We start from the raw sequence: 27,495 nt of genomic DNA, 5'->3' as shown, positions 1-27,495 counted from the left end.
CTCAGTCTCATACTCTTCCTTACCACACATATTTAAGCATCCTGTATCCCCAGATCTGAGAATCCCAGAGTCACAGTTTCAGGCAGAGTCCTCATAGATTGTCAAATACCCTTGCCCAACTCATTGGGCGTTTAGAAGTGGAATCAGAAAGAGAAGGCTGGTGCTACAGTTAGCAACAGAGGATGACAGTCATGATGGACAGTGAGAACAGGGTGCTGGGAGCACAAAACCACTAAAGCCAACACAGAGGGAGGCAATGGAAGGGAGGCTGTATGTGGTGACGTGACATTGGAGGAACTGGCCAAGAGATAGACACTTCATTCTGTGAGCAGCTAAGGCACTGATTGCTATAGGTGGCCCAACTTGCAGCAATGTGTCTTTTTCTCTTTTGTCTGACTGTAACAGAATTCCTACAGCTGAGCGAGGGCTAATGAACCAATGTTTGTGTGGTTCATGATGTTAAACACTAGGAGTTTAAGATCAAGGGATCTAGTGAGGGCCTTCTTGCTATGTCATCTCATGCTGGAAGGTGGGAGGAGGGAGGGAGGGAAAGGGTATGAGCATGGTGAGCTCATCTCATCAAAAACCCAACTCTATAGCAATGACTGTAATTTATTCATGTGGTCAGACCTCTCATAGCCTTTCACCCCTCAAAGGTTATACCTCTTGCTATTATTGAAATGAAAATCACATTTTCAACACATAAATTTTAGGGTTCCCATAGCAAGAAAACCGCATCTGCTTAGTCCTTAGATAAAATGGCCCCTCTCTGCCCCTATGCCACTCCCCAGTTCTAGGCTATTGTCACTTTTATTCTCCTTGTACTGTACTTCCTATGCTCCAATCCATCGACACCCAAAATTATAGAATCTTACCTCAAATCCAGTTCTAAATGTCATACAGACTCACAGCCCACTAACAGATGCCACTGGGTAACTTCCTCATGCCCTCTCTCACTTCTGTCTTAGTTTCACTCATAATCTAGGGTCTAGGATCAGTCTAAAACAAGCCACTGTGTTTTGTTCAATGACCTGAGCAGCTCAGATCCTCTACTGTTCATACTGTTGTTGAAGGAGTGTGTCCTCTCCCTCTCTCCATCCATCTACTCTACATCCCGCCATCTTTCTCTTCCTCCCTCCTAAGCAAATTTCACTGATGGCTTCCTCTTCAATTACCATAGGATTTGCCTCTTAATTATTGTTATTTATATCCCTTTCCTGTCATCTTACTACACCCCCAGAGGGTCAGGACCCACATCTGGTTGTTCCTGCTGAGTTCAGAGCCCTACAGAGCTCAGACAATCCATAAATATCATGTAATCTCTTCCCAGCTGGGGACTTCCCTCTGCCGTGGGTTAGCAGACATCAGGGTTCACCTTTCCTTCCACCCACAGAAAGGAATAGAAAGGAGAAGGAAGAAAGATTTCCACAGGCATCAAAGGCATCTCCAAGGGACAAAAGACAGAGGACAGCCAGCTGTTCATTTCAAGCTTCCCAGTACTTCACTATCAGCCTCTTGCAGGTACAACAACACGCGGCCTCATTACCAAGGAAGCATTCAGTTAATTTCCTCAACTCCAACCGCCACAGTGTAGTCTAACTTTAACAGTTATTCTCAGTCACTTGTTTAAGGATGCAAGGATGTTGAAGTGACAGGTGCCCGCCCTTGGATGTGTCTGTCTGTCTGTCTGTCTGTTGCTGAGGAGATCAGGAAATGTGCAGAATTTAGGGACTGGCACCCTGACTCTGTTTTTGACACCTTTTGGGCAGAACAAATCCCTGGCTCAAGAAGGAAAAGTGACCTCATATGCGTTCAAAGCTATTAAATATTTCTAAGACTCTCAGAAGAGAGACCAGAACTTCAGTGTTCACTTGCCTGGGACAGTAAGTGGATTAGCGATGTCGGCTGTTCAGAAACAGGCAAGTCTAACTTTGTTAGAGCGAAGGTAGTGGGCAATCTCTGTCAGGAAAATAGCTAAATTTTCCCTTCAAGAAGTCTTGGGAGAGCAAAAAGTCCACCAGAGTGTTTAATTCCAAGCACCCGAGCAGGGAAGAAAGCTTTAGGATCATTGTCACCTGCCCCATGCTCTGTAGTGTTCATACCAAGACTGTTCCCCTCTGTCTAACCTCTATCCTTCTTGCTCTAGCTTAAGCTTGCTCCCTTCTCAGTAAAGACAAAAAAGCTGCTTGTTTGCCCAATTTTTCTGTCTATAAAAATAAATTGCCATTTAAGTGGTTAGACATCGTGAGTCTCTCCCAGCTTTAAACAGTGTATATATTGTAAAAATAAAATGCTCACACTAAAAGGCACATTTTAAATATTATTGTACTGTGCCTCCCAAAATGCCATTTCTTCTATTTACTTTGAATCATTTATACTTCATAACAACCCCAGGATTGAGTACATAGTCAAAGCTCCTTGTGATTAAGCATCTCCCCGATGTGTGTGTTTATAAGCCATCCTTGGATGGTATGCCAGAGTTCAAGAGTTTTCTGACACACTGGCATATCTCTCAACATACCTTAAAGGCTTCTTTGATATTTTGGGCATTGCCCTCTTAGCATTTAAGTCTTCTTCCTATTTTTTAGAATCCATCCACTGATTGATCCTGGCTATGTGATAGGTACCTCATAGACATGAATCATCAAGGTTCATTGAGTTCAGTGCATTCTGGTTAGAACTGTACTAGAGCTTACCGACTTCCTACTGGTTCCTTCCCATTTCCCTATGTTTCTTCTCTATGGGCAAATTCTCCATCACTCCCTTTCCTCTTTTGTCCCCCAAATCAGAATAATAGTCATGTGACCTTCAGAAACTGCACTAACCCCCAGTATATTACAGAGGACCAATGCCTGAAAGCCAAATGCCTCTGCTCTCCTGTCTAAGTTGCCAGACATTTTTTTTTTAAAGAGTATCAAGTCTCCAAAACAGAGGCACATGAAGAGGCAATCTCTTTCTAAAGAGATTGTGGTCATGGCATCAATTTCCACACTGGGAACACCCATGTACTTTCTTTCTTAAGACTAAATCTGCCACAAACATGCTTTTGTAGATACGCTGTGCTGTCTGATGGCTAATATTGTCCATTTGACAGGATCTGGAATCCCTTAATAGATGGACTTTCAGGCATATCTGGTACAGAGTTTCTAAACTGGTTTAACTAAGGCAGATAGGTGTACTTCAAATGTAGGTGGCACCACCCATGGGCTGGAGTTCTGGATGGAATGAAACTGAAAGTAAACTGAACCCAAGCCATTCATCTCTCCTTGCTTTGGTAGACCAGCTGACCCACACTTCGGCCATCACATCTTGCCTACCATGATGGACTGCACCTTATAACTGTGACCCAGAAGAAGAGCCCTTGCTTCCTTAAGTTGCCTCTGTCAGGTATTTTGTTGTAACAACAAAGCAAACAACAAATAAATGCTCTTTCTACCTCTTCACCAGCCCCTTTGCAGCAACCTTTCTGTTTTAATAAAGAAAACAAGTTTCCTTTGTCCATCCTGAGCCTTTCTCTGACATGTAGTTTGCACAAAGGTGGCAAGTCTCTTGAGTGTCAAGGAAAGAAACTATTTGAAATATCAATGCGCCAGGCAATGGGGGTGGGGGTGGCAGGTAGACATTCTTAGATATTTTAAACCAGAAGGATTTTCACACAAGGGACTTGATACTTAACCAAAGTTTAAAAAAAAAAAAAAAAGATGTGAACATAGGTTCTAGACATGGTCTCTGGGATGATTTCTTGAGCACTTGTCTGAAGGTGAACTCGCGATCATTTCAGAGAACTTCTGTATAATGGGTCATTTCAGAGAACTTCTGTATAATGGGTCATTTCAGGTCTTGGAGAATGACATCAAGAAGTTATTGGTGCCATGGCTGTTTCTTGACACACAGAGATATGGAGAATACCTATTGGAACCTGCTATAAGGGTCTGCAGGAAGGTTACTGGGAGCCTTGGGCAAGATACCTGTCACTCAGTTCCACCCTATAGATCTCAAACTGATTGAGTGGCAGGTGTTGATTAGGCCCCTAATCCTGTGTGCAAGGAGCACAAAGCACATGCTGCCAACTTTTGTCATCTCCAAAGAGCAGCGTCAAGTAGAGATTGAAGAGCCCCCAGCTACTCATCTCAGAGAATGTGCACGAATCCCCTCCCTCCCAAGGCTCCATAACCACAGGGACTGCTACTGTTGTCTTTCATTGTCTTGATGTATTTCTATCAAAAAAAAATCATATACTGTGTGTCTGGGTGTTCTGAATTCAAGGGCTTTGGGGAAAGATGTGGTTGGTGTAAAAGCCCTACATTTTCCTTTGTGATCCTTGAATGACAATAAGACAAGCAATGGGCAGTGAGAACATTGGTAAGGACTGTTGAGGGTGGCCTCATTTGCCCAGGTAGTCAATGCATGTCCTATCTCCCTATGTCTTAGCAGTAGAATGTATCAAGCCCTTCAAAAGTTACCTAGAAAGTCTGTCTCCCATAAAACACTCCATCTTCACTGTTCTCAGAAAAGATGAAGAAAGGAGGTGGGGTATGTTAGCATCATAGTTACCTCAGTCAATGTCCCAGACACACAGCACACATGATTTTCAAGAGAGGGTACAATCTCCACACCTCACTCCAGTTGCTTAGCATCATGACCTCAAGGCATTAGAGGTGTAGCTGTATTCATTTCTCAATCCTTCCTGCCATCATCATGTGCCAACACCTATACTCATACCCAACATGAGCTTGTGAGATTTAGCTTAGTGAAATTACAACCCCACCACGGTTCTCTTAGTAACAATCACCAGTAAATATGTGACTCAATTTGGTTATGAATGTCATAGAAATCATTACTATTCATCCATGGTTATGTCAATTAATTGTGAAAGGTAGCCTCAAGTCTCTCCTGAAAGGATGCTCTTCTGGGACTTTTTTTGCTTTACTCATTTAATATTTTCATCAAAAAATATTTTTGAGGGCTGGAGAGATGACTCAGTAATTAAGAGCACTCTTCCAAAAGCCCTGGGTTCAGTTCTCAGCACCCACTTGGCAGCTCAAACTGTCTGTAACTCCAGTTCCAGGGCATCTGACAACTTCTTCTGGCCTCAACCGGCATGAGGCATCATTTGGTAAATAGGCATACAGTCAGACAAAATACTTATACATACAAAATAAATAATTTTTAAATAAAATATATTTCTGCATGTATATTGTTGTGATCAGTTATATTAGCAGAATATCAAGCACAGAACATATTTCAAAGAAAAAAAATATCTTACCATTCAGTATTTTGTGGTTGCAAGAATTTTCAAGTGTTAGTTTAACATGTATATAATCTTCTGGAGAAAGTCAGATGGAACTCAAGAGAAAAGGAAATAAAGAAAAAATTCCTGAGTGCTCAGAACTGTTTTGTACTGTTCAGTTTTGGTCATTGTTGTGTTTTTCTCCCTATGGTTAGTTTTTTTGTTTTGTTTGAATATAGAAAAGTGTAGGCATCAGGTGCTTTGGTATTTAATTGCCTTTTGACACATATAAAAGAAAGCTATAGTGATTTTACTATAAATTTGCAATATTTATAAGAACATGGAAATAACCCCTTATGAGATTAAGCACGATACAAATAAAGGTAGATCTTGATTCAAAATATACAAGGGCTCTTTTTCATTCTTACAATGGGTCACTGCACCAAAATGACTCAGAATTCCTTTTCTAAATGAGCTAGCAACATCCAAATGCAGAGAGGGAACTTGCAATAAGGAAGTCATGACCAGCACTGAAGAGCAAAGAGGAACTTGTGACCAAAGCAGGACAAGCAGGTGCCATGGGTCCTGCTGCCTGCAGCAACTCATTTCTGCGCTGTCTGTGCCTGATGCAGAGAAAGTGAGGAATTCTGGGAAAGAGACAGGTTGCCTGGATCCTTTTGCTAGCTCTTCCACCTGCCAAGCAGAACACCTTAAGCTTATCAACCCCAAATCTACTCATCTACAATATGTCAGACCAGACCTGCCCTCTAACTGCTGAAGGGACCAGGTGCCATCAGCCATAGAGTCTTCAGAGTGACCACAGGAGGAGGAAGGACTTGGCAAACATAACTCTCTTCTCACTCATTCTCAAGAGGCAGCTTGTTTGCACGGCCCTTAGGGAATCCCTCTGTCTCTTTCCCTACCTTACGTTCCTCCATCACCTAAGACCATAACACTGCAAATGGCCATACTTCCTTGTCATGTGCTTTCCTCCTTCGTGAGGCCCTGTGATTATGAGGCTCACTGTGTTGTTGCTATCCACCTTCTGCATAGCTGCCTCCTCACAAACTAGAAACTTATTTATAAGGGAGATTTGATTCCTCAGGGGGCAGGGACCATCAGGGAAGGCTTTTCTGATCACGTGCAGACATATAAGAAGGCTTTCAGCATGTTCAGGTAGGCCCCAGACTGCCAAGCTTTGCCTCTCTGCCTCTCCTTTCCTTAGAATCCCGTCCTCACAGAGCTGGCTGCTTTGACCACAGATGGTGGGAAGAAACACGATTTATATTTCATTATTTGGTGTGGAGAGTGCTGTGGCAGATGGAGATGAATTACGTCCTCACCATCCGCCCCCCAACACCTTCTCCCTTGGTTTGTGAATCTTTGAAGACAACTGTCTGAAAGGGGTCCAAAGGCAGGAGTACAAGATGAGGAGCAGCTTGGGAGAAGGTGTTTTGACTTAGAAGAGACTACTCAGATCTCCATGGCTGTCCCCAGAACCATGACAGATATAGATGTGGGGGCAGTTGCAGAGGAAGAAGGTTAGGGAAGGAGGAGAAAACACCTGTCCACGTGTCAAAGCTAAGGGTCTGAAGATCTTGAAACCTCATATTGCCTCTAAAATTCTCAAACAAAACACTAGGAGCAAAAAGAGTTCTGTCTGAACCTGAAGGGGAGGCTTCAAGCTGGCTTATAAACTGAACCGAGTTAGCCTGCCCTCCAGGGTACCCTACTCTCTGGGGTACCTGCCTCTCCTTGCTTCTGTGGGACAGGCCCTACAGATCTGCCAGTGGAAGTTGCTTACTGCTTAGGACTCAGAAGATGGCTTGATCTGTAAAATGCTTGCAGTGCAGACATGAGGAACTGAGTTCAGATTGCTAGCACCCATGCAAAAAGGTGGGCAGGGTAACAGGCACTGATAATCCTAGTGCTGGAGAAGGAGAGACTGGAGGATGTCAGGGGCTTGTTAGCCAATCAGCCCAGCCAAGTTGGTGAACTCAGTAAAGAGTCCCTATCTCAAAACAAACAAAAAGACAGTGGAAGAACCCTCACAACATTGGTCTGTGGCCTGTAGACATATGTATACAAACATACACATGCCCCTCCTCTGCCTGAACACAAAAGGCATCACTAACTGCTTAGTGTGTGGATTATTTTTTCTGTCTAAGGATACTTTGAGCCAACCCGTATCTACCCTCAAACTTCAGTTAGTGTACAGTGATCCTACACCACATTCTTCTCCATGTACAATCTCAATATTTTTTGCTTCTGTTTCAATGAACCAAATGGGAAAAAAACCTCTAGTACTGAGAAAGTGGCAGACTCAAATGAACCACTGGACCGCAAAGTTCTGCAGGGAGTGGGGCACATTCCAATTCCAGACAATATAAACAGAGCACAGATGTGAAAGAGAAAGACTGAGGGAGAGGGAGAAGGAACCAGTGTGGGGGAGAGAGGGGAACAGAAGGGGGAAAAGGAGGAGAAGGAGAGAGAGACCAGGGAAATAGAATGGAAGGATGGAGAGGGACAAGAAATGGGAGAGACAGAAAGGTGGAGGATGGAGAGAAGGGACAGGAAGAGGAGAGGGATGGAGAGAGAGACAGATTGAAAATGTTAGCTGACTTCAGTCATGGCTATTGAAGATGTGACAGGAGTGTGGGTTCACAATACCCTACTGCCCTGTCTGTCTCTGAGGAGACAAACAAAAAGAACCAGGGACAAGAGCAGCCAGTTAACCTCTGTAATTGGATTCTACCAAGGTTGGAATTCTAGACAGCCCTACTTCCTTCATTCCTCCATTGCTAAGTGCTTCTATCCCTACCTACACAAGCATACAGACACCAGATCAGCAGCTCCAGCTCTTACCAAGCAGCTGTACTTAGTTGTTTATCATGTGCTCCAGCTAAATGGAAGAAGCTGAAATCTAGTCTCAGACCTGGCTCTATCTTAGCGCTGCAAAGATTTCCAATCACTGAGTCCTTACCTAGCCCAGAAAACAGCATCCAGATCAGCTTGTAAATATCCAGAGCTAACTCTAGGCAGGCACAGTGCTAAATACTGTAAGACTTACCCTCCATAATCCTTACTATAATTCTCAGAGGCAATTTTATTTATTAGCTCTGTCTTGTGGATGACCAGACAAGGCTAGATGCGAATTAGATGAACAAATGGAGCTGGCCCAAAGTCAATCATAAGTACTAAAGGTCTTAGCCCTCAGGCAGCATCTCCAACTTCCAGAATTGGCTTACATCTTCCTTTTTGGGGTTCTAGGACAGATCATAGCACTTGTCACATAATGTTAGAAATAAAGGTTTGTATATCATGAGCAAATTCAAGAGAATATCAGCAGAAAGTACATGTGTGGTTGGCAGGTGTGTGTGTGTGTGTGTGTGTGTGTGTGTGTGTGTGTCTTTAGGAACATAGATAAGGACAATCCCTTATGGTAGTAGGTCTCAAACTTTGTTGCTACAGAGTTTAATATGTAGTTACATTTGGGGATTGTTGTTTTTAAAGATAAAGAAACAAAATTAAAGGAATATGGGTCTCTGGATAACAGCATGGAGCAGAATTTCCTGATAGCTGAGAAAGTCCCCTTGGAGGTTACTTAAGAGAGACATCGACCCGTATCTCACTTGCTCTCCCCAAATCCACACCAAAGTGGAATAGAGTAGGAGGATCCCGGCAGCACTTGGATACCTGGAGTGCCAGCCATCAGTCAGAGGGAGAAAAGCAGCAGCAAACACATGCCTGCAAACACATACATGCCCATAGCCCATACATATGCACAGTACATTCAGCTCTGCTGTGGAGCTCTCTCCATTCCAGCCACCATCAGATCAGTCATCAGCCACAGCCACAGCTTCCCTGGCTTCCCACCAGGCTCTGATTAAAGGGGAACTTCTTACCCACCTTCCCCACTCCCAGGCAGGCCAAAATCCAGTCTCCTTCTGTATAGTCTCTTCTTTGTCTTACACAATGATGAAAGAGTCCTCGTAGAGCCTGGCTTTCCTACCATTTCTTCTAGAACTTGCCTCACATTTGAAGTAGTTCTTGGTGCATAGTTTCTTCTTCTAGCCCAGGAAACCCTGTGATTTAACTGGCCAGTTGTGGGCCCATGGCTCCAACATAGATCTTTGGTATGAAACTCAGGTAAAATTTGACTTCGCCTGTTGCCTGAAAAATGCGAAACTAGTCCAAGAAAATGGCCTTAGAGTTGAGGCATGAGGCTCCCGGGTGTCAGCAGTCTCAGAGTGAGTAGGGAAAAAAATGTATCTATTCTCCAGAGACCCACCCTCAATAATGTCCTGAATCCAGGACCATGGACAGAGGAGAGAAAACTCAAACTACCAAGGGTCAGAAAGCAAGCTTTGATTACTGGATAGAACTTATGATCCGACCTGGGCATCCAAGAGTAGATCATAGCCTTTGGAAATCTGGAATCAAAAAATAGGAATTTCAGTGGAAAAAACCACATGTGTTCAACAGCACAAACCATATAGCAGACTATCCTAGACTATCCCAAAGTGTCTTCGTTCCTATAAGGGATGTGAGAGAGTCCCCTGAGGAAGGTACCACAACCCACGTTCTAGCAAGGAGTCCTCTACCTTTCCCTATTGGGTCCAGGGCATGTCACTGGACCCATGGGTATCAGTTTCTTTATCCACAAAGTAAGTGTGATAGTATGCATGCTGGTTGGTTTTATTAACATGACAAACTCAACCCTGAGGAGAGGGGACCTCAGTTGAGGAACTGCCTGCATCTGACTGATCTGTGGGCATGCTTGTGAGATATTTTCTTGAATAATGATGTTGGAGGGCCATCTCCACCATGGGTGTGTTGTCAATCCTGGGCAGGTGATCCTGGATTGTATAAGACATCAAGCTGACCAAGCCATGGAGAGCAAGCCAGTAAGCAGCATTTCTCCATGGCCTCTGCTTCAGTTCCTGCCCCCATGCTCCTGCTTTGAGCTCCCATGCTGGCTTTCCCCAATAATATACTCTGCCCATAAGAGGTAATAAACCCTTTCCTTCCCAGTTATCTTTGGTTACAGTTTTATACAGCAGCAGAGAACAAACTAAGATAGGTGGTAACATTTTTCCTTTTGGCTCTACTATGTGATTTTAATTAAATGACACCAGATAATGTATATTGAAAGTAAAGAGCAAAACATAATTTGTGATCAATATTTACCTGCCTTGGTGTTCTGCTGTCTTGAGATGAGATTCCCATGTCGAGTAAAGTGACTTTACTCTGGAAGCTGCTTGTCAAATATTTGCTAGGGCATTGTTGATTTGGGGTTTTGAAAAAGAAGTAAGGTAAACTCAGTTTGCTTCTAACAGAAAGAACGGGAGGAGGTGTGTGGAGCAGGTTAGAGATCCAGATGCTGTGTGGATGGGCAGGTCACCAGCATCCTTCCTAGAGCTGCTTCTGTGCTTCCATGGTTAGCCTGGGGACATCTGGAAGGAGAAAAAACAGAGAAGGTAGACAAGGGGCTGAGCCTTTGGAAGGCTCTTGGCCTCCAGCCTTCCTCCACTATCTCCTTCCACTACTGTGAAGCTTGGAACCTCTTACCAGCTATGAGATCAGGTAACCCTCTCTCCATTGGCTATAGTCCAGTGACTGATATCTCACCAGAGTCATTGTCCTAGTCCACTCCATGCTTCTACAAACAGAATACCTGAGATTGGGTAATTTATAAAGGAAGAGATTCATTACATTCCTGGAGGCTGGAAGTCAGAGTTTGGAAGACTGCGTCTCATGAGAGTCGTCTTATTATATCAATCTTCTGCAGAAGGCAGAAGGGCAAGGGAATGCTCAAAGACATGAAAGGGCTGAACTCGCTTCTATAACAAACCCACTCCTACAACCTCTACATTAATGCATTCACAAAGCAGAGTCCTCACACCCTACTTAGTCAGTCCTTAACAATCCCACCTCCAAATGCTGAAGCAATGGAGATAAAAGTTCCAAGACAAGCATTTTCCTGTAGAGAAGTGAATGTTTAAACTGAAGCAGACAGGCAGGCTATGAGGGTCAAGGATGGAACTGTTTGGGCACTGTGTCGAAAGCAGAGGAGAGTGAGCACAGAAACTAAAGGCCCATGAGTTCAAAAGAGGCTGCCTATAGGAGGGACCGTGGGTAGATAAGGCTTTGAGCAAGCACGAGCCAGAACATAGAGCAAGGAATGAAGAAGCCCAGTGTTAGACAGAGGTGAAATAGACAGACAGACAGACACACAGACACACAGACACACAGACAGACAATTGCAGAGCATGATTGAAGGGTTCGGACCCTCAGGGCCCTGCTGAATCCTTGTGTCTGATGGCACCTCTTTGTCTGATGGTGTTTCTGTTTTCAGCCTAACTCACTGGAGCCCCCTGCTTTCAGAGCCTGCTCATCTTCTCCAGAGCAACTTGGAAGTCTAGTGTTGTAGCCTACACTCTTGTCTTTCTGTTTTTCCCATGCCTACTTCCTGCCATCCCCAAAACCTAAGCTAACAGTCTGCCTGGAGAATCTGGCAGCTTGTGTCTCTGTGCCTGGGGTCTTTGACAGGCTCCTCAGGTCTCTGTCTAGTCAAGCTGGGGCAGTGAGCTGGAGCTAATGAGTGCTAGATCCCTGCAGGGAGCCCTCCACACTAGGACTGACAGCGAGCCCTCAGCCCTCAGCCCTCGTAGGCTGGCTGGTGTGTAGTATGTCTGCCCATTACCCATCTGTTCTAGTTAGCTAGGGACAGACTACCAGTGCCCCCTTTCTTCCTGGGCTTTAGAGCTTAAGTATTTCAGGAGGGGATTGGGGCCCAATATTCTGTCCCGCCTGTAAAATTCATAAAGGCTGAAGCAAAGCTTTGGTAGTTCCCCACTACACCCTTCCTTTTATACATCATGGAACCAGAGTTTCATGCCCATGAGGGTGAAGTCCACCCCCCCCCGCCCCCATTCTATCTGTTCTTGCTGCTGCTCTTTTAACAGTAACCCCATGATAGACCTTCAAGCCTAGGGGTTTGCATACCAGCTGTTGGTTAAGTCCGCCCAGAGAAGAGGGCCTGGTAAGCCATGATAGGTGGTCTGCTAGGCTCTTTTTCTATACGACTGGATGGAGATATGTGTGTAGGTTTGTCGACATTACTCTCTACATACAGCCCCAACAGGAGCAGAAGCTCCATTTCTGATCTCGTCCCAGGCTGCAGAAAACAGCACCTATCAGGGCTGGGGGAAATGGCTCAGTAAAGTGCCTGTTCTACCGGTGTGAAGACACGGGACACAGGGGGAAGGCTGAGTGTGATAGGAGTCTTTGTAACCTCACACATGCAGGCATACACACCCTACATACATGATGTCTGACACTCTGACAGCATTTGCTGAAGATATCTCAGGATTAAAGGGAGCAGTGTGTGTGTGTGTGTGTGTGTGTGTGTGTGAGAGAGAGAGAGAGAGAGAGAGAAGGAGGGAGGGAGAGATCAGCATTAAGAGGCTGCACGGGTGGCTGCTCTCTCTGACTACACCCCTTCCACCAGCTGTTTCAAAAGAAACATCTACAAATAAATATTTATAAAGCAACTTAGCCATAGCCCACACACTTGGACACACACAAGCTCAGTCTCTCCGGGCACTCACGTGTCCCCCAGCCTCAGGAATGATCCTCCTCTCTCTCCAGAATGCTAAGCCAATGCAGACTGGAGAGTCCCTCACTGAAGACTGCAGACAGCTTCCGTCAGGCCTCAGGGAAGAGGGACCAGCTTGTCCCTAGGCCCTTTTTGTGGCTCCTCTAGGTCAGATGACTCCACAGATCTCTCAGGCTCTATGGGAACGGCTTTCCTTTTCTTTTTCTTTTTATTTATTTATTTTGCATATCAGAGAGCATCAATCTGCCAGAATGACTGAGCTAAGAAAGGCTTTAGGGAACGCCCCCTGTCACTCCATTTCATGCAACATGTAAACAGTCTAAAGCCACAGGCAGCTCCAAACTCATTGTGGTTTGGCTGAATGTAAAAATCTGGGTGGGCTAAGAGTTATGACAGAGGACTTCAAGTTCTCAAAGCTTGACGCAGGAAGGCAGTTCGCAGGAGGCTAGCACTGATGGATCAGAAGGCTCAATTCCGTAGTCACACAAGGACTCAGAATTCAGCATTTTTTGCCATCTCCATCTCTAAACCAGGTAGGTGATCTAGCTGGATGAGAAAGCAGTGTTACACAGGAGAGGTGTTGATCTGCTAGACCCCCAAGTAGAGCCTTTTCCTCCTGCCCACAATCCACTGGCCGGAAGCCATGATGTAGCCCCACCCCCTTACAGGGGAGGTCCATGAAGAGGGGGATTATCTCACTAGCCAAGAGCAGCAAGCCCTGTCGCTCTCCTTTTCCCTGGGAAACCCCACACGTAAAATGTCAGACACGCGTCCATAATAGAAATGATAAATAAAACAGCTGCCACCTTTTGAGGGCTTATTGCATACAAGATCCTGTGTCCCATTTAATCCCCGAATGAGTTCTTCATACTTTCTCGGTCCAGAGGGTAGAAATGGCTGAGATGTTCTTGGCATCTCTTAGGTCACATAGCATGTGGCAGAAGGCCCTGCTGGGATGTGAAGCCAGCTCCAGCAGACCATAAGAGCCCAAGGGACTGAGAAGTTAAGGAGGGCTGAGCTGGGATTCAACGACAGTAGGGTCCCTTCAACCTGCAGGTGACAACAGAGAAGCTGGACCACTGTACCCCACAGTGGAATCCTTACCTCTTCCTCCCAAGCTGGGTGTGAGTGAGGTACAGGGCCTCTGAATCACAGGCAACCTGACAGCTCATCCCCTGCTGAGCAACAGTGCTTTTAAAAAAGCACTTACGGTTTATGATCTAATTCAGGATGACATTGAGTGTGCTCCAGCACACACCTCTGTCCCTCTCCCACCCGTCCCCCTTCCAGTTCCCTTTCTGTATCACCTGCCCTCTGCATCCTTGTAGGTATCAAGGCCAGTGCCTTCAGTCTGATTGTTTTGTTTGGCACTGGATGCATAGGTTGTCTTTAGGCAACAAACCAGATGCTTCTCCCTTTTTGTCCCTCACCCCACCATGTCCCCAAGTTGCTGCACGTTTGCTACATGCAGACCAGAGCACGATCACAGAGGTCATGGGTCATGGGTCATGGGTACAAACGGGTAGTTAGTAAGTCTCCAGGCTGATTGGACTGCTTATTGCATATAAACTATTAGGACTTTGGCCCATCATTAAGGTAGTTTCCCACCTTCAACACAGGTCTAAAACTCTTTACCCAAATAATAACAGATGCTGTGATAAAGCCTACCTATGAGAGGCTAGGGAGATGATTCTGTTGATAAAGTGCTTGCCTTCCAAGCATGAGGTCCTGAGTGTAAATCCCCAAGTAAAAGCCCCATTCTGGAGCCTGGGTTAGAAAAGACAGGTGAATCTCTGGACCTCACTGGCCAGTCTAGTTGAATTAACGAGCTCTGGAAAGCCTGTCAATAAATAAGGTAGAGAGTGACAGAAGACACTCAACAAGGATGCTCCAGGTTAACCTCTAGCCTCTGTGCACAAGTGCATACTCATATGGATACACATACACACACACACAGAGACATACACAGACACACACACAGGGACACACATATACACATGTTGTTGTTTGGTCTTTTGCTATGTATTGTAATGCTAATAGTGGCCCCCAAGGATGAGAGAATCTGCACATACACAAGTGACGTGATGTAATCTTGCCCCACAAGTCATCCCTGATGGGTGAATAAAGATGCCTACAGCCAATAGCTGGACAGAAGAGAGATAGGTGGGTGGGGTTTGGATTGCTGGGCTTGGCATCTGAGGAGACCATTAGGAAGGAGAAGAGTGTGGGAAGAGCAAACAATGCCATAAGGTGGGTGAGTCATCAAAATATGGCCATGAGAGCAGGCCGATTAGAGTTAGGAGCTGCCCTGGTAGAACATGGTGAATTATAATTTAGAGTTATTGATGGAGAAGTAGATTCTGTAGCTTAGAAGGTAGATATCTGCCCAGCTTTTGTGCTGATTAAGGCTTATGTGTTTTACTTTTTTTCAATCTGGGAACTGAATAAATAATTAAATAATCCACAACATTCACTCATATGCACACACACAAACACACACATTCATACTCATATACAGACACACGCATGTACTCATGCATACTCACACACACATACACGTACTCCCATGTGCAAATGCACTTACACAAACACATACACAGACATGCATACTCACACACATGGATAGACACATACTCAAGCACACTCACATACACACACTCAGACATACTCACACATACTCACTTAGACACACATACTCTCACACATTCACACACACACATACATACACATATTCACACACACTTACACTTACATACCCACACATATACACACATACATACACATATTCACACACACTCACACTTACATACCCACACATATACACACACATACATACACATATTCACACACACTCACACTTACATACCCACACATATACACACACATACATACACATATTCATACACACTCACACTCACTTACATACTCACACATATACACACACAGAGATACATACACTTACACACAGATTCACACACACACACACACACACACACACACACATACAGAATGCTGAGAGTACTGATGAACAGGTATTCCTGATGAGACTCTCCTCATTTCCTGAGTGAGGGTGATGATGACAGTCCTCAGGCCCTCCGGCCCTCACCTGCTATAGCTCTCTGAGATCATCTCAATGTACCTTACCTAAATTCTGTACTATGGTGATGTTGGATTGGTTGAAGGAGGCTCAGAAAGTCCTGGATAATGAGCCAGAAGTGATCTAGATTATGAACAAAAAATGAAAAGGGGTTGAGCCAGGTCCTCTGCAAAGTGAACACAAGATTGGATTAACTATGCGTGGGTGCTATAAAGGAGATTCCTGGAGAAAGGAAATATGAGAGCTGGGAAAGGAAGTCAGGCCACAGCCCAGGCCTTCCCTGAATAAAGGGGAGACAAGGAAGACAGAGTGGAAAAAGCTCTAATCTAGGTCGCTATGCAATATAATGGCGGTTCAGCACATCCTAGAACCAGTCAGCTGACAAAAGGCCATACTGTCCTTCAGGGAAAGGTCTTCATCACCCTTAGCCTCACCCGCTGGAGAGAAGAGGCTGTGGAAGCAGAGATCCTGTGCTGAGGGCGATTCTTAGGCCCAGTAACCAGGTCCCTCTCGGTGCCCAGGGTACAATTCCAAACAGGAGATTTATGGGACACAGGCTGTGGCCACCACAAAAGAGGAGAGAATGAGCCGTGTGCATAGACTGAGGCTTGAAGACACCATGAGATGAAAGACTACAGCTCAAAGTGGGCCGAGAGGGATATAAAAGTGCTTAGACATTATGAATTATAACGTCTTTAAAGTTTCTTGAATGGCATAAAACTTGTAGATTGGGAATTACTTCTTACTGTTTTTGGCTACTTGGACTATCTTCCTCCAATATGGTTTATGGTTGACTTCAAACTAATTCTGACACTCAACAAAGGGTTTAATAAAATATAATGCTTTCAAAGCAAGAGATATCATCCAGGATGTTTTTATTATTGTTTATTTTAATTTTATGTATGTGAGTGCTTGCCTGCATATATGTAAACATACCATGTGGGTTCCTGGTGTCCCTGGAGACAAGAAGTGAGGACTGGATTGCCTGTGAGTGGAGTGACAGATGGCTGTGGTCTGCCATGTGAGTGCTGGGAACTGAACCCAGGGGCGCCTATACAAGGATAGCAAGTGATCTTAACTACTGACTCAATTCTCCAGGACGCTGTTGCTGTTGTTTTAAATGTCATGTGCATCTGTATGTATTCATGTTTGTTTGGTGGGGGAATATTAGTATGTGCTTGTGGAAGTTATAGGACAAACTTTTGTGTCCCTTAAGAATTCGGATAACCTCTGAGTCAGGGTTCCTCATTGGCCTGGATCCTACCAAACCTGCGACATTGGCTGCAAACCCCAGGTCTGCTTATCCCCATCTCCCCAACATTTGGAGTACATGTGTGTACCACCATATTCAGCACTTTTACATGGGCTCTGGGAACTGAACTCTGATCCTTATACTTGGAAGTATATTGGGAATTCTACTTCACCAGCCCCTACATGTTTTATCACCAGTAACTCATTTCATCTCCATCACAAACTAACAGTGTAGATTTGATTATTACATGCCAACTTTACAGAGCAGGAAATGTGGGCTCAGGGAAGGCAACTTTCCAGAAACCACAGCCAGGAAATGGCAGAGATGGGATTTGAACTCTGGCATGTGTGCTTCTGTGGGATATCCCACTCCGTTCTGGTTCCTACTTGCCATTCCTGTTCCCTGCATTATATTATGTCTTATCTCAGCCAACCAGTCCTGTTCTATGTAGCCACTCTAGACGCTGACCTCATGTGTACTGCATGCAGCCTAGGGGTAGCAGAGCCCTAGAGTTGGGCATGGGCCAGCCTGATTTAAACAAAAGTGTGGAGTTGATCTTTAGTTCAGCTTCCAAAGTATTGCAGTTCCTATCCCCAGCCTCTGATCTTGCTTAGCTTAGGACTCATACGCAAGCAGGGCTATAGTGCAGTCGACAACAGAGACACTTCCCAGGAAGCATGGCACAGCCTTGCACGGCTATCTGTCTGAAGTCCCACAACGTCTGAAGATCTGGCCACTGCCCTAGGTAGTTCCCTTGTGACTTCTTTTCTAGGCAAAGAAAAAGACTCTGTCTTTTGCTTGTACATAGAGGCTTCATTTTGCTTCACTTGGAGGCTGAACTCAACTCCACACCTCTGATGGGTTTAGATAGAGTTAGTATTTTATAGGCACTTAGCAAAGTGTTCATTGGAACAAAGATACTTGCAGGGTTAGAAAAAAAAGGGGCTACTCACGATTCCTTTTGCGCCAGAACACTAAATTTAATTTCTTGGGAACTGAGAGGCCAAATAGATTATTCTGATATCAATTAATAAGGACATCTGAATGTTCAACACTTTCCTGGCCCTTGAAGACCCTCACTGGGGCTCTTTCTAGGAGGCCATTAGGTGTGCAGGGGAGGGTTTTCCTAAGCAGAAAGTACATTGTGCCACACCCCACACCCATCCAGATTAGAGCTTACAGCTGGGCAGTACTGGGTATGGAAGTTAAGAGAATGGCTCATGAGGGCAGAGCTATAAGGGTGAATGGAGAAGGAGTACGGGTTACCACTCAGCTTCCCTGGTGTGATGCCCACAGAAGGCCTTCTGCTATGCTGCCAGGGCTACAGGTCTGCTGAGTTCTAAATGTACAAGATCCGGGAGCATCACCGCAGTGGGCCCAGAGGCCTCCACATCACACCTGCACACACCACCGCCCTCAGCAATGAAGCTGGCGTCTGGACTCAGCCTGAGAAAATTGATTTCGATTTCCTCTTGTTCCTGTGGGGCTTGGCTATTGTGACAGGAAGCTGAAACCTAATAAAGACAGCGCTGGAGCCGCTCAGGCCCTGAGCCCACTTGAGTGCTACATTAGGAAGGAGAAGGAACGAGGGAGGAGGAGGAGAAGGAAGAGGAGGAGAAGGAGGAGGAGGAGGAGGAGGAGGAGGAGGAGGAGGAAGAGGAGGAAGAGAGACTAGCCTACTTCTTTGAACAACTAGTGAGGCTTGCAGAATTCACACACACACACACACACACACACACACGCCCGCACGCATATGCACACATGCCCGCGCGCGCGCGCGCACACACACACACACATACACACACACACACACACGCACACACACACACGCACGCACATGCACACACGCCCGCACACACGCACGCACGCACGTATGCATGTGTACAATTGGAGAGGCAGACAGAAGAGAGTGTATGTTTCCCAAAGGCTTCTCAGCAGCTATGCCTCTGAGGTAGCTTTCGAAGGAGACCATCTTCAGGACAAATGACTCATGTGTCACATAGGCATCGTGCTTGTGACTTACTGTATGACCACTGACATCTTGATGATTTACTTATTTTTGAGACAGGGTCTTATGTAGCCCAAGATGGCCTTGAACTCCTCATCTTTTTTTTCTTTCACCCAATAAGAGCTTGGATTATAAGCATGTGCTACCGCCCTCTGAAAATTAGGTTGTTTTTTTTTTTTTAAAAAAAAATAACTATTTTGTAACTGAAACCTGAAGGAACCCTGTAACAAGACCAAGGTTTCTCTACCATCCCCCTCCCAACACCTGGTGGCCTCAAGGCCCTGCCTAAACTCCCTCATCCTTAGTAAACAACATCACCGTCCAGCTCTGACAGACATCTGGTGAAAGTACAAGAAGGTTAAGTTTGGATGAACAGCTCTTGAAGTTTCTTGAGTCTAGGAACAGAGGCAGTCACCCTATCCTAGGCTGGCAATACAACAGTGCACTTGAGGTGGGTGCAGTTTGACCACCTCTGATCCAGGTACTAAGAATGCCTATTATAAGAACTTTAGGGTCTCTACAGTCACCCATCACGTCTTGATTAAGCTCTATATGGTGATTCAACACCCAGTGGGCAGAACGCATGAGGTCCTCTATGCCAAGTGACCTCATAGCATGGCCCCGGGGCTCTTATACTCATATTTCTGCAATTGCCTGAAGAACCTCATATCTTAACAGATTAAAAAGCATCAGGACATGAGAGAAAGAGAAAGAGAGGAGTGGGGGGGGGAGAAAGAGAGAGGACAAACCAAGGAGAAACATGTTACAACTTTTAATCAGTACTTTTCCCTGTTTTGTTTTTAATTATTACTAGCCCCGAATTTTTATTTTGCAGCATGCCCTGAAAGTGTGAAGCTTCACCTATGTTCACTCAATAGCCAGCACTGTGTAATTTGAAGAGTTTGTAACTGAGCATAGCCAGGCCCCATGAAGACAAGGCCCTCCAGGGCTACACTGAGGTGCCCCATGGGCCCCAACCTCAGCCTCAGACCCCAGCATCTCCCCTTACCTTGTGGGCTCTACAGGACCTGGACACTGTCGATTCTACCAGCCTTGCTCATTCCTGCCTTGTTCCCATCTCGAACTTTCTACCTCTCTCCCATGGTGGGAGTGGCCTTGGATGCTGTGTCTCACTTTCTTTTCCTTCATCCGGCCTCTCAGTCTTAGTCTATCTCCCTGCCGACTACACATACACATACTACTGAGAGTAAGCTCACAAAATGTATTTGGTTGGATGTTTTGTGATTCCTGATCTGAAAGCGAGCTAATCTCTCTTACTTTAGCATCCCAAACATCTCACAGTACATCAGATAATCAGCATTTCACGCCCCTGCTAAATCCTTCATGACTTTTTATGGTGCTTGCGGGCACAGGTGTGCTCGTGAACACACACACACACACACACACACACACACACACACACACACACAGAGGAGCAGGGATGGGGGAGACTCACTTTCCTTGGCCCAGTGATTCCCATCATTCTCCATTGCTCATCCTCCTTGCTGTAAAGGTTATCACACCTCGCACTGCTCTTGAAAACCTTCTTTCTGTTGTTATTAAAGTCGGCTGTACATGAGCTAATTTCACTTTTCTCATATAGAATATGAGCTGCACAAGGGCGGAGACTGGGTTAGCATGAGTAATACTGGATCCCTCCCCCTCCTTGCTGATATATAACAGACATTTTGGAAATAGCTGTTGAACAGATGAGTGGACTACCATTTACCGAGTGCTGGGGTTTCTCCCAGGTGCCTCGTCTCATTTAATCCTCAGAATAGCCTTTTCACTGTTATTTCCCCTCCATAGAAACCTAAAATATCAAAGGTCGTGTTATAGACACAAAACGATTCTACAACCAAGCTGGATAGGAACTTCCAGTATGCACTAAACATACCCACACTTGCTGGCTTCAGCCTTGACCCTGATACTGCCTTTTACTGAAATGCCCCTTCTCTGTTAGCTGCTGAAATCTCAGTCACCTTGACATTAGCTCCTACTGCCTTCTCACTTGGCCTTAAATGCATGCACTAAGTCATAGTATGGGATCTGAGACTGGAGAGATTTGAATTTTAACTGTTCATCCATTTCCAAGCTATACACTTTTGCCCAAGTGACTGGAGCTGACCCTGATGGTGAGCACACACTTTGTGAGGTTTAACATGAAGCCTGAGTAGATAGATATAGGGACTAACACAAACATTTCTTCCTCTTCTCTTCCTTCTTGTCCTCTACCTTTCTTTCTCCTTCAGATTTGACCTGCTTTCTATTCCACATCCATGAACTTATCATGACCTACCAGACTCACCCAGGCCAACTGAAGAACTCACAGCACAACCTAACAGCATCAATACCAGGGCCATTTTATATGTCATTCTATGGCAACAGCACCAGTTATCAATCCACTGCTAGAACAGTCCATGATGATCATCTATACACACTTTCCCTGAATATTTGTCCTCTACCATCTGAAAGGACATACCACATTTCTTTATATCCTGACCTCAGATCTTTAAATTCACTTGTAAAAGTTTGTAGGAGACGCAGACCTTGACAGTCCAGACTGCATGGTAAAATTGAGTATGAAGTTGCACAGAAGCATCCAATGAACATTAACTGTGAAAAAATCTAGAGGCTTCTCTCCCAATGTTAGTAGAGGTCTGATGGTGTTATGCTTCTTTTAATGGAATAGGGGTTCTTCTATTGGAATGCTGGGAAAGGGGTGGGCGTTTTTAACTCCCTATTCTGAGCTGAGTCCTGTGCTTGACCATTTCTATCTGCTGCCATCTTTCCAAGGTTTTCAAAGTTGGTAGAGGGCATGGCCACCACTTTAGTTCTACTGAGGATGTCAAGAACAACTTTGAAGATCTGCTTCTTGGATTTTTAGAAAAAAATTTAAAGATAGTATGATGCCTGTCATTTCAGTAGTCAGGAGGCTGAGGCAGGAGGACTTCAACTTTCAAGCTAGCCTGAGCTATCTAGCAAGATTGTCTCAAAAACATTTGGAAAAAAAACCAAACCAAACAAAACACTATTATCACTAGGTGTGATGCATTGAATGATAATGTCCCTCATAAGCTCATGTGCTTCCCAAACAGTTCTACCAACTGCATATGTCTGTGCATGTTTATGTATGTATGTATGTATGTATGTATGTATCCATGTATGTATTTTCTTAATGCTTGGTCTGCAGTTGGTAGAACTGTTTGGGAAGGATTGGGGGTGGGACCTTATTAGAGAAGGTGTATCACTGAAGATGGGCTCTGAGGTTTAAAAAAAAATCTCACAATATTTCCAATCAGCCCTCCACCCTCCCTGTCTCTGCTTCATCGTTCTTGTCTCAGCATTTAAGCTCTGCACTGCTGCTCTGGTGCCATGCCTGGCTGCCTGCTGCCATGCTCCCCACCATGATGGTCATGAACTCACTCTCTGCAACTATAAGCCAGCCCTCTATATACTCTTTCATCTAGGAATTTCCTTGGTCCTGGTGACTAAGAAGCTATGTGCTCTCCAAGAAAATGGTCAAGAGCATCATGATGTTCTAATTACCCAGGCAGAGACTAGGGGGAAATCCTTTAAAGAACAAAAGGTGTTTTGTCTCTGGATATAGAGATTAGGGCCAGGAAGAGCTCTTTGGTAGATCCTAAGTAGACCCAACACTAAACAAAGCATTCCACACAGGGCAGGTGGTGTAACCTGCCCTAGAGGCCGGTTGCAGTGGTCCTTTTTTAAGGGATCAATATGAGCAGCCATTATGAAAAGGAATTAAGGTGTAAAAGAGTTGTCTGGGCCTCTAGAACGTGCTGTGCTGTTTCTGTTGATCTCCAAAGCACTTAGGATGTAGAAAGCAGTGTTATTTTGTTTTTTGGTTTGTTTGGTTTTAAGTGAAAAATGGTATGGAGAGGCTTTTTTTTTGGAAAGTACAATCAACTTTGCATAATCTTCTCAAACTGGAATCAGCATGGATACACACCCCAGAGCACAGACCACCAGGAGAGTGCAGGGAAATCCTGTTGGAGAAAGTGGACAGAGAACCCAAGCATCTGCTCAGAGCCACCATGAACCAAGACTTGATTTCCACACCCCCACTGCTGCACTGACACCCAATCCCTCAATCCCACCCAACTCCTGACTCTTGAGTGGGAAGAGACATTTCACAACATTCTTAATTATTTAATTGTGTCTTATCTATGGTGAGAATGACTGAACTGGTTTTCTTCCATGATGGCAAGCTCTTGGGAGGTCCAGGATTGAGGGGGATTTGAATGGGAAAGAATCTAAAGGAGAGATTGGTTATATGGAAAAGAGGATCAGAACCAATGGGCATGGAGTGTGTGAGGGGGGCAGCTTGGTGGTGGTGGTATGTGCTAGGTAAATGGAAGGAAAGGAATGAGGTTGTTGAATCTTGCTTTTCATGGTCTACACCAGCCCTCTTGAACCAGCCCGGCCAGCTTCTTTACCCAAAGATTCTCTCCTTTACCACCCATGTCCTGTTCTTTCCTCTAGCTTCAATGCCTTCCTGCCAAGTGTGGGAGCCTTTCCTAACCTCTGAGAATGGAGACTCTCATAAAACCTGAAGTAGCATGGCCTTGTGATGCGGGCCTATAATGCAGGCTACCAGAAAGGCAGTTGTAGGAGGATTGTAAATCGGAAGTCAACCTGGGCTACAAAACAAATCCAAAGAGCCTGGGTAGCTTAGAAAGATCCTGTCTCAAAAACAAAAAGAATAAAGAATGTTAGTGATATACCTCAGTGGTAGAGTTTCCCAGTATGCACAAGGCTACAAAAGAAAGGACTTGAAGATGGTTCAGATGATGATCATAATGCTGACCACTGTCACCCTGAATCCCTGCATCCTGAACACCTGTATTAGACTGCAAGAGATACTGACAACACTTGTTGCAAGATTCTGCCATCATAGCCTAGGAGGCTGTGAGGCTTAGACTCAGATGACTCAAGCAACAGCCTCCAGTTGAGGGCTAAGATGAACGTTAATGACTCTGCCAAGAGGAACAGAGTGGTTCCGCTTCTCAGACCCTCGCAACATGTATACAATTTGCTGTGTGGATTTGCGGAACTCTTTCAGAGGCAAGGGAAGAAGAGTGGGATTCTCAAAATAAAAGGGCTTAGTGGCAGAGAAAGCCTGGAGGATAACTGGTTATCTGTTTTTATCCTCACAATGCTGAGGCTTGGCAAGATAGTCATCTGAGTTTAGAAGGAAGAGTGGGCTTTGTGGAATCTTGAAACTTCTACTCATTACTGTTTTTGTACAAAGATAATTTTTCCAAGAAAGCTGTCAGAAAGCTCTAAGTAAAGTCTCCAATGGAAAAAGTAATGTTTTCTTTTGATCCAAAACTTCACACAACATTCTGCAACTCCTTGGTCCTCTGTGACACTCTTCTAGCAAGGCACAGAGAAGAGTTAACTCTTGGCATACATGTAAAAATAGTCAGCTATTTAGTCACCAGGAAGTCCCAATGCTGCTCAGAAGGCACTGGTGGCCAGGTCACAGGCCATCAATACAGATGACATACAGCTAACTTACTGTAGCTTCTTTGACCTCAGTTCTGGAAACTGTAAAACAAAGCTCTTCTCTCTAGCTGGTTCCCACACACCATGAAGGAAGTGTCTGGTTGCTGGATCTCAGTTGCTAATGCAGCCTCGGGCTCTCACTGTCTAATTAGACAGCATCCATTTCAACATAAAATTTCACACTGTGGCTTGAAAACAGGGAACAAAAAGAAGAGTTAGTTTCAGTTGTAGAGAGGCCTTTTCACTGCCTGCCTTCTGGGACTCCCACAACACAAATGATCTGTGAAGAGGTTAACACAGCCCTGGTTTCTCAGGATTCTCTCCTCCTTTGGAAAGAAATTTCTTGCCTACTCTGGGCAGAATGTGTTCCCTTAAGTCTGCCTTCCCATGAGTGGAAGAGAAAAAAAACAAATATGAATGAATGACCTGGCCTGAGATTGCCATCACTGGTCTCCCTAACATCCCTGTCCCCAACCAATACCTCCTACCCATCAATGCTTCTGTGTCTTGGCTCTCCTGTCTTCAGTGCTTCCAGAAGATTTGACCCTCTTGCAGATAGTATTCTTGTCAAAGTATATCTATCTGGGGAGGCTTTGAGCACTATCTCCTACAACCTCCCCAAACCCAATACAAACTTTAACAAGAAACTAGTATTGGAGAAGGATAATTGGCACATTACTGTTGAGATGTAAATAGCATCCCTACTACATGCTAGTCTTTTTATTGATTTGCTAGAGTCACCGTAAAACAAGGCAAGATTTGGGTCCATATAAATGTTTCTTCATGACAAGACTCTGACCGGTTTCCAACCAGATATCTTGCCCCTAAGCAAGTGCCATTCCTGTGTAACAAATCCACCTTTCCTCTGTAGAGAGCTTCCCAAGGGAGAGGGGAATATTATATTCTATTTGCTTAAAGTCTTTTTGTTCTTGAAAAAGAAAAGCAGCCTTTTGTTGATCATTCATTATAGTTTCATTTCTGTTGCTTCGATAAAATACCCCACCTAAAATAAACTCAGGTGGGAGAAGATGTATTTAGCTTACAATTCCAGGTTACTGTTCATCTTTGGTGGAAAACCAAGCTGGGAGGTCCAAAAAGCTATTCACATCACATCCACAGTCAAGAGTGGAGGGAAATAAATGCACAAGTGCCCACTTGCTTGCTCACTGTGCTCAGCTCAGGCTCTTCTGTACGCTCCAGGGACCCCTGCAGAGGGAATGGTGTCACCCACAGTGGGCGGGATCTTCCCCACATCAATTAGCTTAATTAAGACCTTTCCCCACAGTCATGTCCACAGACCAACTAATGTATATGTAGACAATCCTTCATGGAGACCCTTTTCCCAGATGGCTCTCTGTTGTGTCAATTTGACAGGTAAAGTTAACTATCACATGATTCTAGTTGCATTTCTGCAGACAACCAGAATAATTTATCTGGCCTGTATCTTTTCTATTTACTTGTCACACCTGCCAAATATGCATAAGAAGAGATAGCACAGTTTCATATGGTTTTAAATTGTATTTATATGGGATTAAAATATAAATGCTGTGCTCAGTCTAAGTTCATGATCAGAATTAAGATTTACCCAGGTTTGCATACTTTATTGCTTTTCATTGCTGTAGACTGCTGCAACATGGTACATTTTATCTCTCTGATTTCATAGTGCTGATTCATTCCAATTGGTTTGACCATTTTATTTCTCAAAGTGCAATGCAAGAGACTTCTTCATCCAGCCAAGTTACAATGTCATGGGCTACATTTGCTCTCTTGCCTCAAATAACAGTAGGAGAAAAATAGTAAAAGATAGTGGCTTCTAATATATAAAGCATCAGATAATGTGAGGTAGTCTTCCTAGAGAGTTGGGAAACAATTCAGATGAACTCAAAGATGGTCTCAGTTTCCTTCCTTGCCATAGTGTAGGAAACCAGGCAAGGAACTCTCCAACTCAAGATGAAGCTAAGAGGCTGGGGGAAAAATAGTCTTAGAGTTCATTTTGCACAGTACTAAAAAGGAAGGAAGAAAGGAAAGAGAAAGAACAAAGAGAAAAGAGACAATGAGACAGGGAGAGATAGAGAGAGTGGAGAGAGGAGAGATGTGGAGAGCTATAGATAAGAGTGCTCCAAAGGGTCTCACCTGACAATTCAGCAGAGGTCTGATGATCTCATACATGGATTTAAAGGAGTGTTCTGTGTATTAGGGGGAGGTGCCCAGGACTCACATAGAGATCTGGCAGATTGTGAAGCCTCACAACCCATGGTGCATTTTGTCAAATATTCAAAGACCTGCTTTAGTGGTTAAGAATAACTCTCTCTAACATAAATGCTGTTATAGGCCCAGCTGGTGAATCCTAAAACCGCAACCAGAAAGTATCAATTAGTGTCCAAATAGCTCAACTGTATCCTAGAATGAAGAACTGAGAATATTTATCAGGGCACAAAAATATTCAGCACCAGGGAAGGTAAATCTTATAGGATCTGGCTTTTGATACTTTCAAGAAGCAGGAAAATCTCAACAATATGAAGAGATAAGCCCATGGGTTGAAATTGGACCAGGATGAACATAGATGATAGAGCTAAGAGATAAATATATTGTGAATTATTAATAAATTATAGTTTGTTAATTGTAATTAATGTTTTTATTAATAAAATACAGTTAAATAGTATTAATAAATAATACTGATTAAAAGATGAAGAATCCAGGCTGTAGAGATCAAGTATTGCAAGGAAAACCGTGGAAGATAGTATTTAAGAGTCAC

General features: G+C 44.4%; 1 long non-coding RNA gene across 2 annotated transcripts in view; it reads right to left on the bottom strand.

The window, feature by feature from the left end:
• Positions 1–8,736: 8,736 nt before the first annotated feature.
• Positions 8,737–27,495, bottom strand: part of LOC127689105 (uncharacterized) — a 167,394-nt gene continuing 148,635 nt past the window's right edge. The window contains exons 1-3 of one of the 2 annotated variants that reach the window (XR_007978836.1): positions 24,754–24,914; positions 10,421–10,686; positions 8,737–9,663 (exon numbers count right to left, since the gene is read on the bottom strand). This is a non-coding gene — a long non-coding RNA (uncharacterized LOC127689105). Of the gene's footprint in view, positions 9,664–10,420; positions 10,687–24,753; positions 24,915–27,495 lie in introns of those variants that run through there. The other variant, XR_007978835.1, reaches the window with a different exon arrangement.

Source organism: Apodemus sylvaticus, chromosome 7, assembly GCF_947179515.1.
Source record: "Apodemus sylvaticus chromosome 7, mApoSyl1.1, whole genome shotgun sequence".
NCBI classification, from domain to species: Eukaryota; Metazoa; Chordata; class Mammalia; order Rodentia; family Muridae; genus Apodemus; species Apodemus sylvaticus.
The sequence above is the reverse complement of the archived record's forward strand: the minus strand, read 5'-3'. Positions and strand labels throughout refer to the sequence as shown.